This window comes from Mirounga angustirostris, unplaced genomic scaffold (assembly GCF_029215605.1).
Source record: "Mirounga angustirostris isolate CCGP_5_RB_7025 unplaced genomic scaffold, mMirAng1.0.hap1 SCAF_9, whole genome shotgun sequence".
NCBI lineage: Eukaryota > Metazoa > Chordata > Mammalia > Carnivora > Phocidae > Mirounga > Mirounga angustirostris.
The window spans coordinates 135413827-135425537 of NW_026991717.1; the positions used below are offsets into that span (position 1 = coordinate 135413827).

The 11711-nt window shown below is 42.8% G+C and overlaps 1 non-coding gene across 1 annotated transcript; it reads right to left on the reverse strand.

Moving 5' to 3' along the window:
- Positions 1-8004: 8004 nt before the first annotated feature.
- Positions 8005-8108, reverse strand: LOC123862565 (U6 spliceosomal RNA). The gene has a single exon (XR_006795269.1). It is a non-coding gene; the product is annotated as a U6 spliceosomal RNA (small nuclear RNA).
- Between the last annotated feature and the right edge of the window lie 3603 nt (positions 8109-11711).

The following is an 11711-nucleotide window of genomic DNA, read 5'->3' on the forward strand; positions in this document are numbered from 1 at the left end:
TTGAACTTGGATGTGGCAATGGCCTACGGTCAAGGAAACAGAGATGCTGGCACTTCCTTGCCACAGTATAGAGGAAGCGGTCAGAGGCTCAGGGGGGTGGGAATGCCAGAATGGATTTATTAGGAGAGACCAGGGGAGTCTGCCCCCACCCACCAGGCCACATTCTTTTTTTTTTTTTTAAAGATTTTATTTATTTATTTGACAGAGAGAGACACAGCGAGAGGGAACACAAGCAGGGGGAGTGGGAGAGGGAGAAGCAGGCTTCCCGTGGAGCAGGGAGCCCGATGCGGGGCTCGATCCCAGGACCCTGGGATCATGACCTGAGCCGAAGGCAGACGCTTAACGACTGAGCCACCCAGGCGCCCCACCAGGCCACATTCTTGGGGGGTCTAGAGGCCTCCCTTCACTAAGGCACAAATGACACGCTAATGAGGGGTGCCCACGCCTTTGAAAGCTCCGGGTGGGCTGTCCCTGCAGGCCAGGACTGAGAGATGCTGCAATGGAAATATCTGTGGGCAGGATGGGATTCTGAAATGGCAGAGGCCTGCTGACAGAACCAAACCACCAAAGCCAGATGGACGTAGTGACCACAGTTAGGAAAGCCGGGGACTTGCTGGAAGGGGATTTGTGGCTAACAGACCAGGATGCTTCTAGAAATGAGATCAATGAGCAGCTGACTAGAGTGTTGTTAGGCTCAGAGGAGGAGGAAGAGGAGGAGGGGGAGAAGAGGAGAGGGATGAAGAGGAGGAGGAGGAGAAGGAAGAACCCGACCGTTGAGCTGAAGTCTGACCTCAGTCCTCAAAAAGGGAAATCATGACCCCTCACCCAGTTTCCAGACAGTTCACAGACCCAGAGCCCATTGACTAAAGATAAGGCCAGGTCCCCTGAGGAAGATCCCTGCAAAGCCACTGCAAGTATATATCCTCCAGTCTCTCCAAAGAGACCTGTACCCATTTCCAAGAGGAACTCTGCACCAGGGAGAGGGAAATAAATACTCAGCCTTCTGGAGGACTGCTGGACATGGGGTCCTAGCCGATAAAGATGGCAGGGGATGTGAGATTCCATCATGGCTCTCTAGCTGGAGCAGACACTTAAGGGAAGTCAAGTGTCAAATGTAATCCTGGCCGAGACTGTCTAGCTCTAAGAGGAAAATGGACCCCTGGGTGGCGGTCTGTCATCCCCGAAGGTATAATTGGGAAATTCTTAGCAGCTGGAAGGACCCTCACTCTGGTTCTCTGACCTGTGGAGTAGAAGCCACTGTGGGAAGAAGGGCCAAGTGGAACCCCCTGAAACAGCCCCTCCCATTCCTCCTCTCACCAGCTTAGGTAAGTATCAGAAGCAATGCTCTATCTTGGGAGGAACTGTAGAGATGCATGCCAGAAAACAAGATTTAAAGGAGTGGTGGTTCCCATCCATACGTGGTCCCTAGTCAGTCCACCAGTTTGACTCCTGGGGAAGGGGTGTGGAGAAAGATGAAAAATAGTTGTCTTAACAAGATCGGGGTGGCTTAAACAACATTTATTTCTCATGGTTGTGGAGGCTGGGAAGTCCAAGATCAAGGCACCAGAAGATCCAATGTTGGTGAGAACCCGCTTCCTGGTTTGCAGATGACCCTCTTCTTGCAGCATCCTCACATGGTGGAGAGGGGAGAGTCTCTTCCTATAAAGGCACTAATCCCATCATGCGGGCTCCACCCTTATGTTCTAAGTAACTCCCAAAGGCCCCACCTCCAAATGCCATCATGCTGGGGAGTAGGGTTTCAACATAGGAATTTTGGGGGGACACAAACATTCGGTCCATGGTGGTGGCAGATGATGGTAGCCCAATCACAACTCTCATGCCAGATACCGTTATTGGTACAAATCGGTTTTTCATTCTTGGTATATGCCCCTTGGTCTGCTCAGTGCACTTATTCTCCATCTATAGAGAGGTTGAAAATAGTTTGCCTTTATCCGGAAGGCAAGCAGCACACATTCATTGTCTTGCTCCAACTCTCCTGGACCTTGAGCCTTGGCGTTTCATGGGACATGATGCTGGTCCACTATATGGAAGACTTCAGGCGATTGGCCCCGATGAACAGGAAGTGGCAGGTACCAAGACTGCCCTCATGGGATACATGCGTGTCAGAGAATGGGAGATACTGCACCCCCCCCACCATGAAGGTTCAGTGCTGCACCTGTATTGAAGTATGTAGGGTCCCGTGGTCTGTGACATGACAGGACATCTCCTCTCAGCTAAAACACTGCCTGTGTGGAGTGGGGTCCAGAGGAAGTTCAGGTCTGCAACAAATCTGTTCTGCCATGAGGGCCAAACGATGGGGCACATCTAAAGGCAGTCTTTCCTGTTAGCCCCTGCGTAGGTCAGAGCGGCATTCCCAAGGGCAGCAGGTGTTGCCTTCAAAAGCCAAGGAAGCCTGTCAAGTTCCACATCTCCTTAGTGGCAGGAGGTGAGGGGCGACGGGGGGAGAGAGGAACGACCCCTCCTGTATTCAGTAGGCTGCCATTTAGATACCTCACCGCCTGCCCCCCTCCCCCACCCCAGCAAAAACTCATTAAAGGGTACAACACAGCTCATCAGGTTTTTATAAACACAGAAAACAAAGCCTATAATGACACGCTCAGAAATAAAAATAGGGCCCAGTCCCCCTGGGATGGGCTCCCGGTTTGGGGGTGTGGTCAAAGGGATTTATTTGTAATGTTTTCTTTTCTTACAAGGAAAATGTAACTTACATCTCACGTGTGCAGTAAGTGTTGATATTAAGGAATTAAAAAATAAATACGCCCCACCAAAAAGCAACTACTTTCAAATGGTTCTCCGCCTACTTACCTAAATCCCTTCACTGCCAGTACCTTGTACCTTAGTACTTACCACCTAGAATAGCGGCCAGCAAACTCTGGCCCCCAGGGCCCAATGTGGCCAGTCACCTGCTTCTATAAACCAGGTTCTGTTAGAACCGAGCCAGGCTCATCATTTACGTGTTGTATGTGGCTGCCTTCCATACCACACGGGCAGAGTAGTGACAACAGAGACTGTTATGGCCCATAAAGCCAAAATACTTACTATCTGGCCCTTTATAGAAAAAGGTTGCTGACCTCTGACTAGACTTAACTGGTTTCTCTGGCACCTTCTCCCCGCTCTGGTCTTAGCGTGAGTGTTACCTCCCGAGAGGGGCCTGCCTGATGGGCCCGTCCACAGCCAGCCCTTCCCGCGTTCCTGATGGCTGCCCATGGGGTGGATGACCCCATCATGGTGCTTCCTTCTGGGCTGGAACCCGCATCCCAGAGAGCTCTGTGTCCATGCACCTAGCTGAGGACCAAAGACTGAGTTGAATACATGAATACTGCAAGCCAGAAACAGGACAGACCTCTGGGAACAATTGGGCCACACCACATACTAACTTTGGACAGGTGACCGTGTCTCTGAGGCTGTTTCTCCACCAGGGAGTGGGGGATAACGAAAGTACTGACTTCTCTTGGTGAGGCTAAAAGGAGATCATCCTTCTATCACATACCCGGGTAACTAGCACACTGTCATTACTTGTTAGCCTAACTCCCTTTCTTGACTGAGGAAGTGGCTGAGGTGCAGAGAGGGGCTGGTGTGACTCGTTCCTACGGCAAGTCAGTCAGTAGTTGAGACCGAAAAGCAGCCTCGACACTCCACTGTGGCCCATACCTTCCCTCCTTGCGCGGCCAACCATTGGGTGGGTCCCTGGAGCGTCTTCTAGGAACCCAAGGAGCTGCGTACGTTTAAAAATAGTGAAAACTGGGACGCCTGGGTGGCTCAGTTGGTTAAACGTCTGCCGGTTCAGCAGCAGGTCATGATCCCAGGATCCTGGGATTGAGTCCCATATTGCGCTCCTTGCTCAGTGGGGAGCCTGCTTCTCCTTCTGCTTGCAGCTCCCCCTGCTTGTGCTCTCTGACAAATATATAAATAAAATCTTTAAAAAAAAAGTAAAAACTGGGATTAGTGAACGAAAATCAGGATATGGTATCTGCAAATCTGTCTTTAAGGATTATGCAGAAATATGAGAATAAAAATGCATAATATACAAGTTTCATTCTTTTCTTTATATATGCAAAAACCTTTAAGTAGCCACAACAAAGCTAATAATACAGTGTTATTTCAAGTTTACCTTCTCTTTCTGTGGCATTAACACCTGGATAAATTCTTCTTAGGTAGTATGAAGCAAAGGGGCTGGGGGTGCTTGTCACCCTGTTCAACAGTCTCCAAGGAAAGCAGAAACGTTGAAAAAAGGCAGTTGTAACTTGGAGCAAAAATTGACCTAATTATATGTCATGTTTTTAAAGGCGAGACCTTCAATACGCCAATTGTGATTTTTTTTAATCGAGCAAATTGTATTATTCTTGCAACATTTCTTCATCTCTAGCTACAAACCCATAGTCTTTCTTTCCCCCGTTTAAATTATATTAATCAAAATAAAAGAACAGGCACTGACGTTTGGTTTGTCCCTCAATGCTTTTTATGACTCTTGACAAAGTAAAATAATCTTAGAAAGTTTTTGATCTTTTTTTCCCCTTAAGATACACTGTTAATGATCCTTCCCACTAAATACAGAACATATACCATAAAGAAGGAATGCTGATTTTTATTGAATCTACTACTTGCTAGGCTTCACATCTGCTGGCTCATTTAATCTTCAAAGCAACATCATGAGATAGGTCTCCACACGTCCATCTTGTCAGAGGCAAGGAGATGGAGCTTCTGCGAGGTGAAGCGCTTTACTGTGGGTTTGAGGAAGAAAGCTGTCGACTGGCATTCTAAGTGTGTTTGTCTTCCGAGTGCACAAAAGCAGCACCGTGACCAAGAGTGTGGACCAGGGCCAGGAGCCCGCTTTACTCCACGCCTGCTACTTCCCAGCTCTGTTAACTTGGGGCAAAGTGTGGAATCCAAGATGCTATTTTCATTTGTGTGAAAGAGGCAGCATTATAATAATCCCTCCCTGACGGGTAGGTTCTCAGAATGGTTCTTTCTTAGCCACGGCGGGCTGGCTCTCAGTCCTGGACCTGGCTCAGGCCCCCCGCAGGACCCACATCCCACCCGATTTCCAGCAAGCGTTCCTCCATTGTTGCTGGCCATACAAACACTCTATCGCCCTTCTTCCTTCTCAACTCAAACACTCTGAGCAGGGCTACTAGCAAGAAAGGAGACAGAAAGAGAAAGATAAGAGAGAACCCGTAATTGGCCACAGCAGCTCTGACTCCTAGGAAAGACACATACTTCCTTCTTAGAATAGTCTTTTATTTAGCAAAACCCGGTGATGTGGCACTGAGTCACTGAAGAGCCAGCCCCAGGCAAACGGAACCAAGTTGTTCTGCGCAATAAAGTTAAGAATGCTAGTTTTTCAAGGAGTAGCTACATGAAGGAAAGAAGGGTCTGTGAGGGAGGGGGGAGCCCAGAAAAATGAGGTGATGGGCTTAGTGGGGAGTGGAGGGATGCTGCTGTAAGAGTGACTAAGAAATGTTTTTCGAAACAAGTGTCTAAGATCCCACTTTAAGGCATTAGTCTGAATGTTAATCCACAAACCTCCTCAAACCCTCACGCTTCACTCCAAACAGGCCCCCAAAGTCTGTCACCTGCAGCCCTGTGGCGAAGGCATCCGAGCGGCGCCCAGTGTGAGGTGGAGTGATGGGTATGGAACAAGAATGAGAGGCATGGGAGAGCATCCAGAAACCAAACTAAATCAGTAGACGCTGTAGTTCTGAAGTAAGGGGAGGTGATGGGGAGAAGTGGGACCTCACTGAAGCCTCTGGAGAGACAGTGAAGGGTGATATGGAGATGGCGGGAGTCGGACTAAATTAAATCTTGTCTAAAAGGATAGAGTTCCCCGACTGGCGTACAGATTACAGCAAATGCAGGGGATTTCATGATGAACTGGACAGAATTACCAAATTACGAGCAGAGTCTATTATTTTTCTACAGGATGAACTAAATGTGTGTGTGCCTTCGAAGATGAAGGTTTACTGTGGCTGTCCATGAGCCTCAAGGGTTAGAGGATCAGCAGAAATGAGACGTTCAGCTATTTAACCCCGTACAATCCAACCAAACAGGCAGTGAAGTGGACATGGCTTCTTGGTGTCCTTGTTTGGTAGGTGATGAGGCAAGTGTTGGGGGGAGGTACCCCCAACTGTTGCTCAGCTCAGAGCAACACCAGCCAAGGTCTCTAGATTCCAGCTTTTTCGGCCCTCCAAGCCCAGAGGCCCAGGTAATCAGCACCTCAACCAACGAACCTGCTGTGTAAGTACCACATCAACTGGCTCAGGTTCCAAAGCTGAGTTTGTGCAAAGAGCTCTTCCACGTTGAAATGTTCAGTTTAATAGTTTCAAGGGCTATTGATTTTTTACCTCAAAACTATGAATGGCCATTACGGTGAAGTATTTCTGAGAGCATTTTCTTGGAAAATACCTCACTTAAATTTGTAAATGGTGTTTGCCATAGGAGGTTCCCTTGCCAACACTGGGAGCATTCACTGACAATGACTTCACTGGACCAGTTCACGTTAATTCATCTGGTATAAAAAGATGAGGAAGAATCTTTTAGAATTAATATACCTCTAAAGGTATTTCCCCTTCTTAAATAAAGTTGTTTTGTGAGCAAAATACAATGACACGAACAAAGCAACTTTAAAACACAATAAGAATCAGGGCAAGGTGGTGACAGTAACATGGTTTTCCAGTCTCCTCAAATTACAAAAACTAGCAGAGTAACTGGGAGAGAAAAAGGGAAAAAGCATATAAAATGGAAACATAAAAAAAAATTAGTAGAAGAAAAAGATCAAAAGGATTTAAGAGACAGTGATGGTACGGAAGAGAGCCAAAGAATCCAACATATGCATAAGAGACCCTCCTTTCCCCCTTCCCCCTGTAACAAAAGGAAAGAAAGTAAAAGTAAGGCTGTAGAGAGGAACAAATAAAAGCAACTATTAAAGAAAAACTTTCCTGAAAACAAACAAACACACTGACTTGAACCTGTGCGTTTAAAGGGGACGTGTTGTGCCTGGACCAGAACAGTCAACTCCAAGACATAGTCTACTAAAATTATTTTGTGTTTGTCTTCCAAGTGCGCAAAAGCAGCACCGTGACCAAGAGTGTGGAGCGTCTTCTAGGAACCCAAGGAGCTGCGTACGTTTAAAAATAGTGAAAAGTATTTTCACAAAAGACTTTACTGAATAGAAATCCTTTTGGCATAAGGTAAAATGACTAAGTAACTTACAAGGTATTACACCTTCACAGAATACTTTAACGCTAAAACACAATGGAAGAAATGAAGTAACATAGTACAGATACCCAAGAAAGAAAATGGAAGCCAACTTTTTTTTTTTCTAATTTGGCCAAAGTGACCTTCAAGTGTAAAGGCTACAAACTGTGATGAAGTTGAGGTAATCAGGGAATAATGCTCCTGTGTGCCCTTCCTGAGTAATATACTAACCAATATGCTTCGGACAATCAAGAAACGCTTAGAGAAGCTTTTCCTAAGAACTACCGATGAGCACTGAATATATTTAACTGTAGAATGAAGAGTAGTGGGCCTAGGGTGAAAAATACTTTGTACTTGTCATACCCTCTGATAACGAAGATGTAATTCAGGTATCAAAAAGGGACAGAGAAGGGAAAAATTATATAGAAAGTAAGCTTGCTGGTTGCCTTAAAGGTTTCATTTAGCACCAAACAGATACCACATTAAATACTTTGGGGAGAAGGAGTAGAGGGGAAAGAAGAGGTTACTAATTTCAATATTGTTCATAGTAAGGGATTAAAAAAAGACCTACACCATCTAACGTGGTAGCCACCAGCTATATGTGGCTATTTAAATGTAAGTTAATTGACATTAAATGAAATCTTGAATTTGGTTTCTCAATTAGAGTAGCCACAATTCACATTTCATTTCATATGCAGCTAGTAGCTTCCAGAACACAAATGAAGAACATGTTCATCATTATAGAAAGTTCTTTGGACACTGTTACAACTGATAGCTTTTTTTTTTTTTTTTAATCTGGAACGCTTCAGGAATTTACGTGTCATCCTTGTGCAGGGGCCATGCTAATCTCTGTATTGTTTCAATTTTAGTATATGTGCTGCCAAAGCGAGCATAACCAATAGCATTTTTAAAAGGAGTAAGGATACCACCCTGAGATATCAGTGTAAAGGTAACCATGGAAACAAAACATCTGATCTATGGTATTTGGTTATGGCAGCCTAAGCAGATACAGATAGGGATTCTCTACATATTGACCTGCAGATTCAACACAATCACTTACCAAATCTCCTTGACTTCACTTCAGAAACTGACAAGCTGATCCTGAAATTCATATGCAAGTTCAAGGGGCCCAGAATAATGAAAACAATCTTGAAAAAGAACAAGGTTGGAGGACTCACACTTCTCAATTTCAAAAAAAAATTTTTTTTAAAGATCTTATTTATTTGACAGAGAGAGACACAGCGAGAGTAGGAACACAAGCGGGAGGAGTGGGAGAGGGAGAAGCAGGCTTCCCACAGAGCAGGAAGCCCAACGTGGGGCTCGATCCCAGGACCCTGGGATCATGACCTGAGCCGAAGGCAGACGCCTAACTGACTGAGCCACCCAGGCGCCCCTCAATTTCAAAATTTATCACAAAGATCTAGTAATCAAGACAGTATAGTATTGACATAAGGACAGATGTATATTTATCAACGGAAGAGAACTGAGAATCTAAAAATTAACCCTGACTTTTACAGTCCACTGACTTTTGACAAGAGTGCCAAGACATTCAATGGGGGGAAAAACAGTCTTTCCAACAAATGACACTGAGACAACTAGCTGTTCACATGGATCCCTACCTCATACCATACATAAAAATTAACCCAAAATGGACCACAGACTTTAATGTAAGAGTTTAAACCATAAAACTCTTAGAAGAAAATATAGAGCAAACATTCATGACCTTGGGTTAGGCAAAGCTTTCTTAGATATAATATTAAAAACACAAGTGATAAAAGAAAAAATAAATTAGAATTCATCAAAATTAAAAAGTTTTGTGTTTCAAAGGATACCATCAAACAAGAGAGAAGACAACACACAGATTAGGAGAAAATATTTGTAAATTACATTTGATAAGGGAGTTGAATCCAAATATATAAAGAATTCTTATAACTCAGTAATAAAAAAATAACCCCATTTAAAAAAATGAGCAATAAATAAATCATGGAGATGTACAGCATGGTAGCTATAGTTAATAATACTGTATTGCATATTTGAAAGTTGCTGTGAAAATAATCTTAAAAATTCTCATCATAAAAAAAATTTCATAACTGTGTATGGTGATGGATGATAACTAGACTTATTGTGGTAATCATCTGGCAATATATACAAATATCCTATCATTATGTCATACACCTGAAATATAATGTTACATGTCAATTATACCTCAATTAAAATAATAGGCAATTGATCTTAACAGGCATTTCTCCAAAGAAGATACACAAATGGCAGTACATGAGAATGTACAGACATCCTTAGTCATCAGGGAAGTGCAAATCAACACCACAGTGAGATACCATTTTACACCAAGTGGCTAGAGCAAAAAAGCCACATAATAAGTGTTGTCAAGGATGTGGAGAAATTGGAACTCTCACACACTGCTCTTGGGAATGTGCGGCTACTTTTGGAAAACAGTCTGGTGATCCCTCAAAAAGTCAAAAACAGGTTACCATATGACCCAGTAATTCCACTCCCAAGTACATAACCAAGAGAAATAAAAACATACATCCACCCAAAAACTTATACGTGAATGTTCGTAGCAGCATTATTTATAAGAGGCAAAAAGCAGAAATAACCAAATGTCATGAACTTATAAAATGTGGCATATTCATACAATAGAGTATTATTCAGTCATAAAACAGAATGAGATACTGATACATGCTAGAATACGTATGAACTTAGAAAATACTATGCTAAAGAATCCAGTCACAGAAGACCACATAGTGTAGGATTCCGTTTCTATGAAATATCCAGAAGGCGCACAATCTACAGAGATGGAAAGGAGATTAGTGATTGTCTGGTGCTAAGAAGTTTGGGGGCATTATGGAAGAACTGCTAGTAGTTGTGGGGTATCTTTTTGCGATAATGAAAATGTTCTAAATTTAATCATGGTGATGGTACAACTCTATGAACATGCAAAAAATTGAATTGCACACTTTAAGTATGTGAATTGCATGGTATGTCGATTATATTTAAATAAAACTGCTATATACCTATATAGAAATTTTAAAAAGGAAATAAACACCCAATTAAAATAGCTAGAAAAAGGGAAAAGGAAAACAAAAAGTACAGAATGAAAGATAAAAACAGACATCAATGAGATAGAAAACCAAAAAAAAAAAAATAGAATAAATGAATCAAAAAGTTGGTTCTTTGGGAAATAAAATAGACAAACTTGGGGTGCCTGGGTGACTCAGTCAGTTAAGCGTCTGCCTTCAGCTCAGGTCATGATCCCAGAGTCCCAGGATTGAGTCCCTCATCAGGCTCCCTGCTCAATGGGGAGTCTGCTATTCCCTCAACCTTCCCCCATCTCGTGCTCTCTCTCAAATAAATAAATAAAATCTTTAAAATAGACGACCTTAATTTTATGAAGTGGGTAAAACACAAAAAAAGGCAAAATAAGAAATGACAAGGGGCAATAATAACCCAGACAGAATATGTAAAGTAATGAGACTATTTTGAATAACTATGACAATAAAATATAAAACCTAGAGGAAATTCATGCTTTCCTAGGAAAATTGATTTAACTTAAATTGACCCCAGTAGAGAGAGAAAACTTAAACAGATCAATTTTCAAAGAAATAGAAAATTGTACAAGTGCTCTTTCTAAAGAGGGACGAGGCTTGAATGGGTTCATAAAGGAATTCTATCAACCTTAAAAAAAAATTCTAATGTAACTTACACTATTACAGGATATAACACAAGAAAAGTCTCCAAATTATTTTTATAAACTGAATATAACTTTGATGCCAAAACTTAACAAAAACTGAGGGAGGGGGGAGAAAAAAACTCCAGATCACTTCCACTACAATGCAAAAATGTTAAATATCAGCAAAGAGATTCACCATCATACCTTATACATCATGATCACATGGGGTTTATTCCAGGAATGCAAGAAAGAGTCAATAACCAATATTAACATGGTATTATTAGAGTTCAAGGTAAGTATCATATGATCATCTCCTTAGATATGGAAAAGGCATATTAACAAAACCCAATCCCCATTCAAGTTAAAATTCAAAAAAAGAAATTGAAAGATATTTAACATGATAAAATACAAATATTTCAGCTCCAAAGCCAGGCTCATGCTTAATGGGGAAACTCTAGAAGCTCTCTTGATAAAATTAAGAAAATAAAAGAATGCCCAGCACCTCCACTATTTACCATAGTGCTGCAATATTCGACAAGAGAAAGGAGTTCTAACCAAGAATTAGAAAGGAAGAGGTAAGGGGCACCTGGATGGCTCAGTAGTTAAGCGTCTGCCTTTGGCTCAGGTCATGGTCCCAGGGTCCTGGGATTGAGCCCCGCATCGGGCTCCCTGCTCAGCAGGAAGCCTGCTTCTCCCTCTGCTTGTTGCTTCCCCTACTTGTGCTCTCTCTGTCAAATAAATAAATAAGATCTTAAGAAAAAAAAAAAAGGAAGAGGTAATAATATCTCTCTTTGTAGATATTATCATT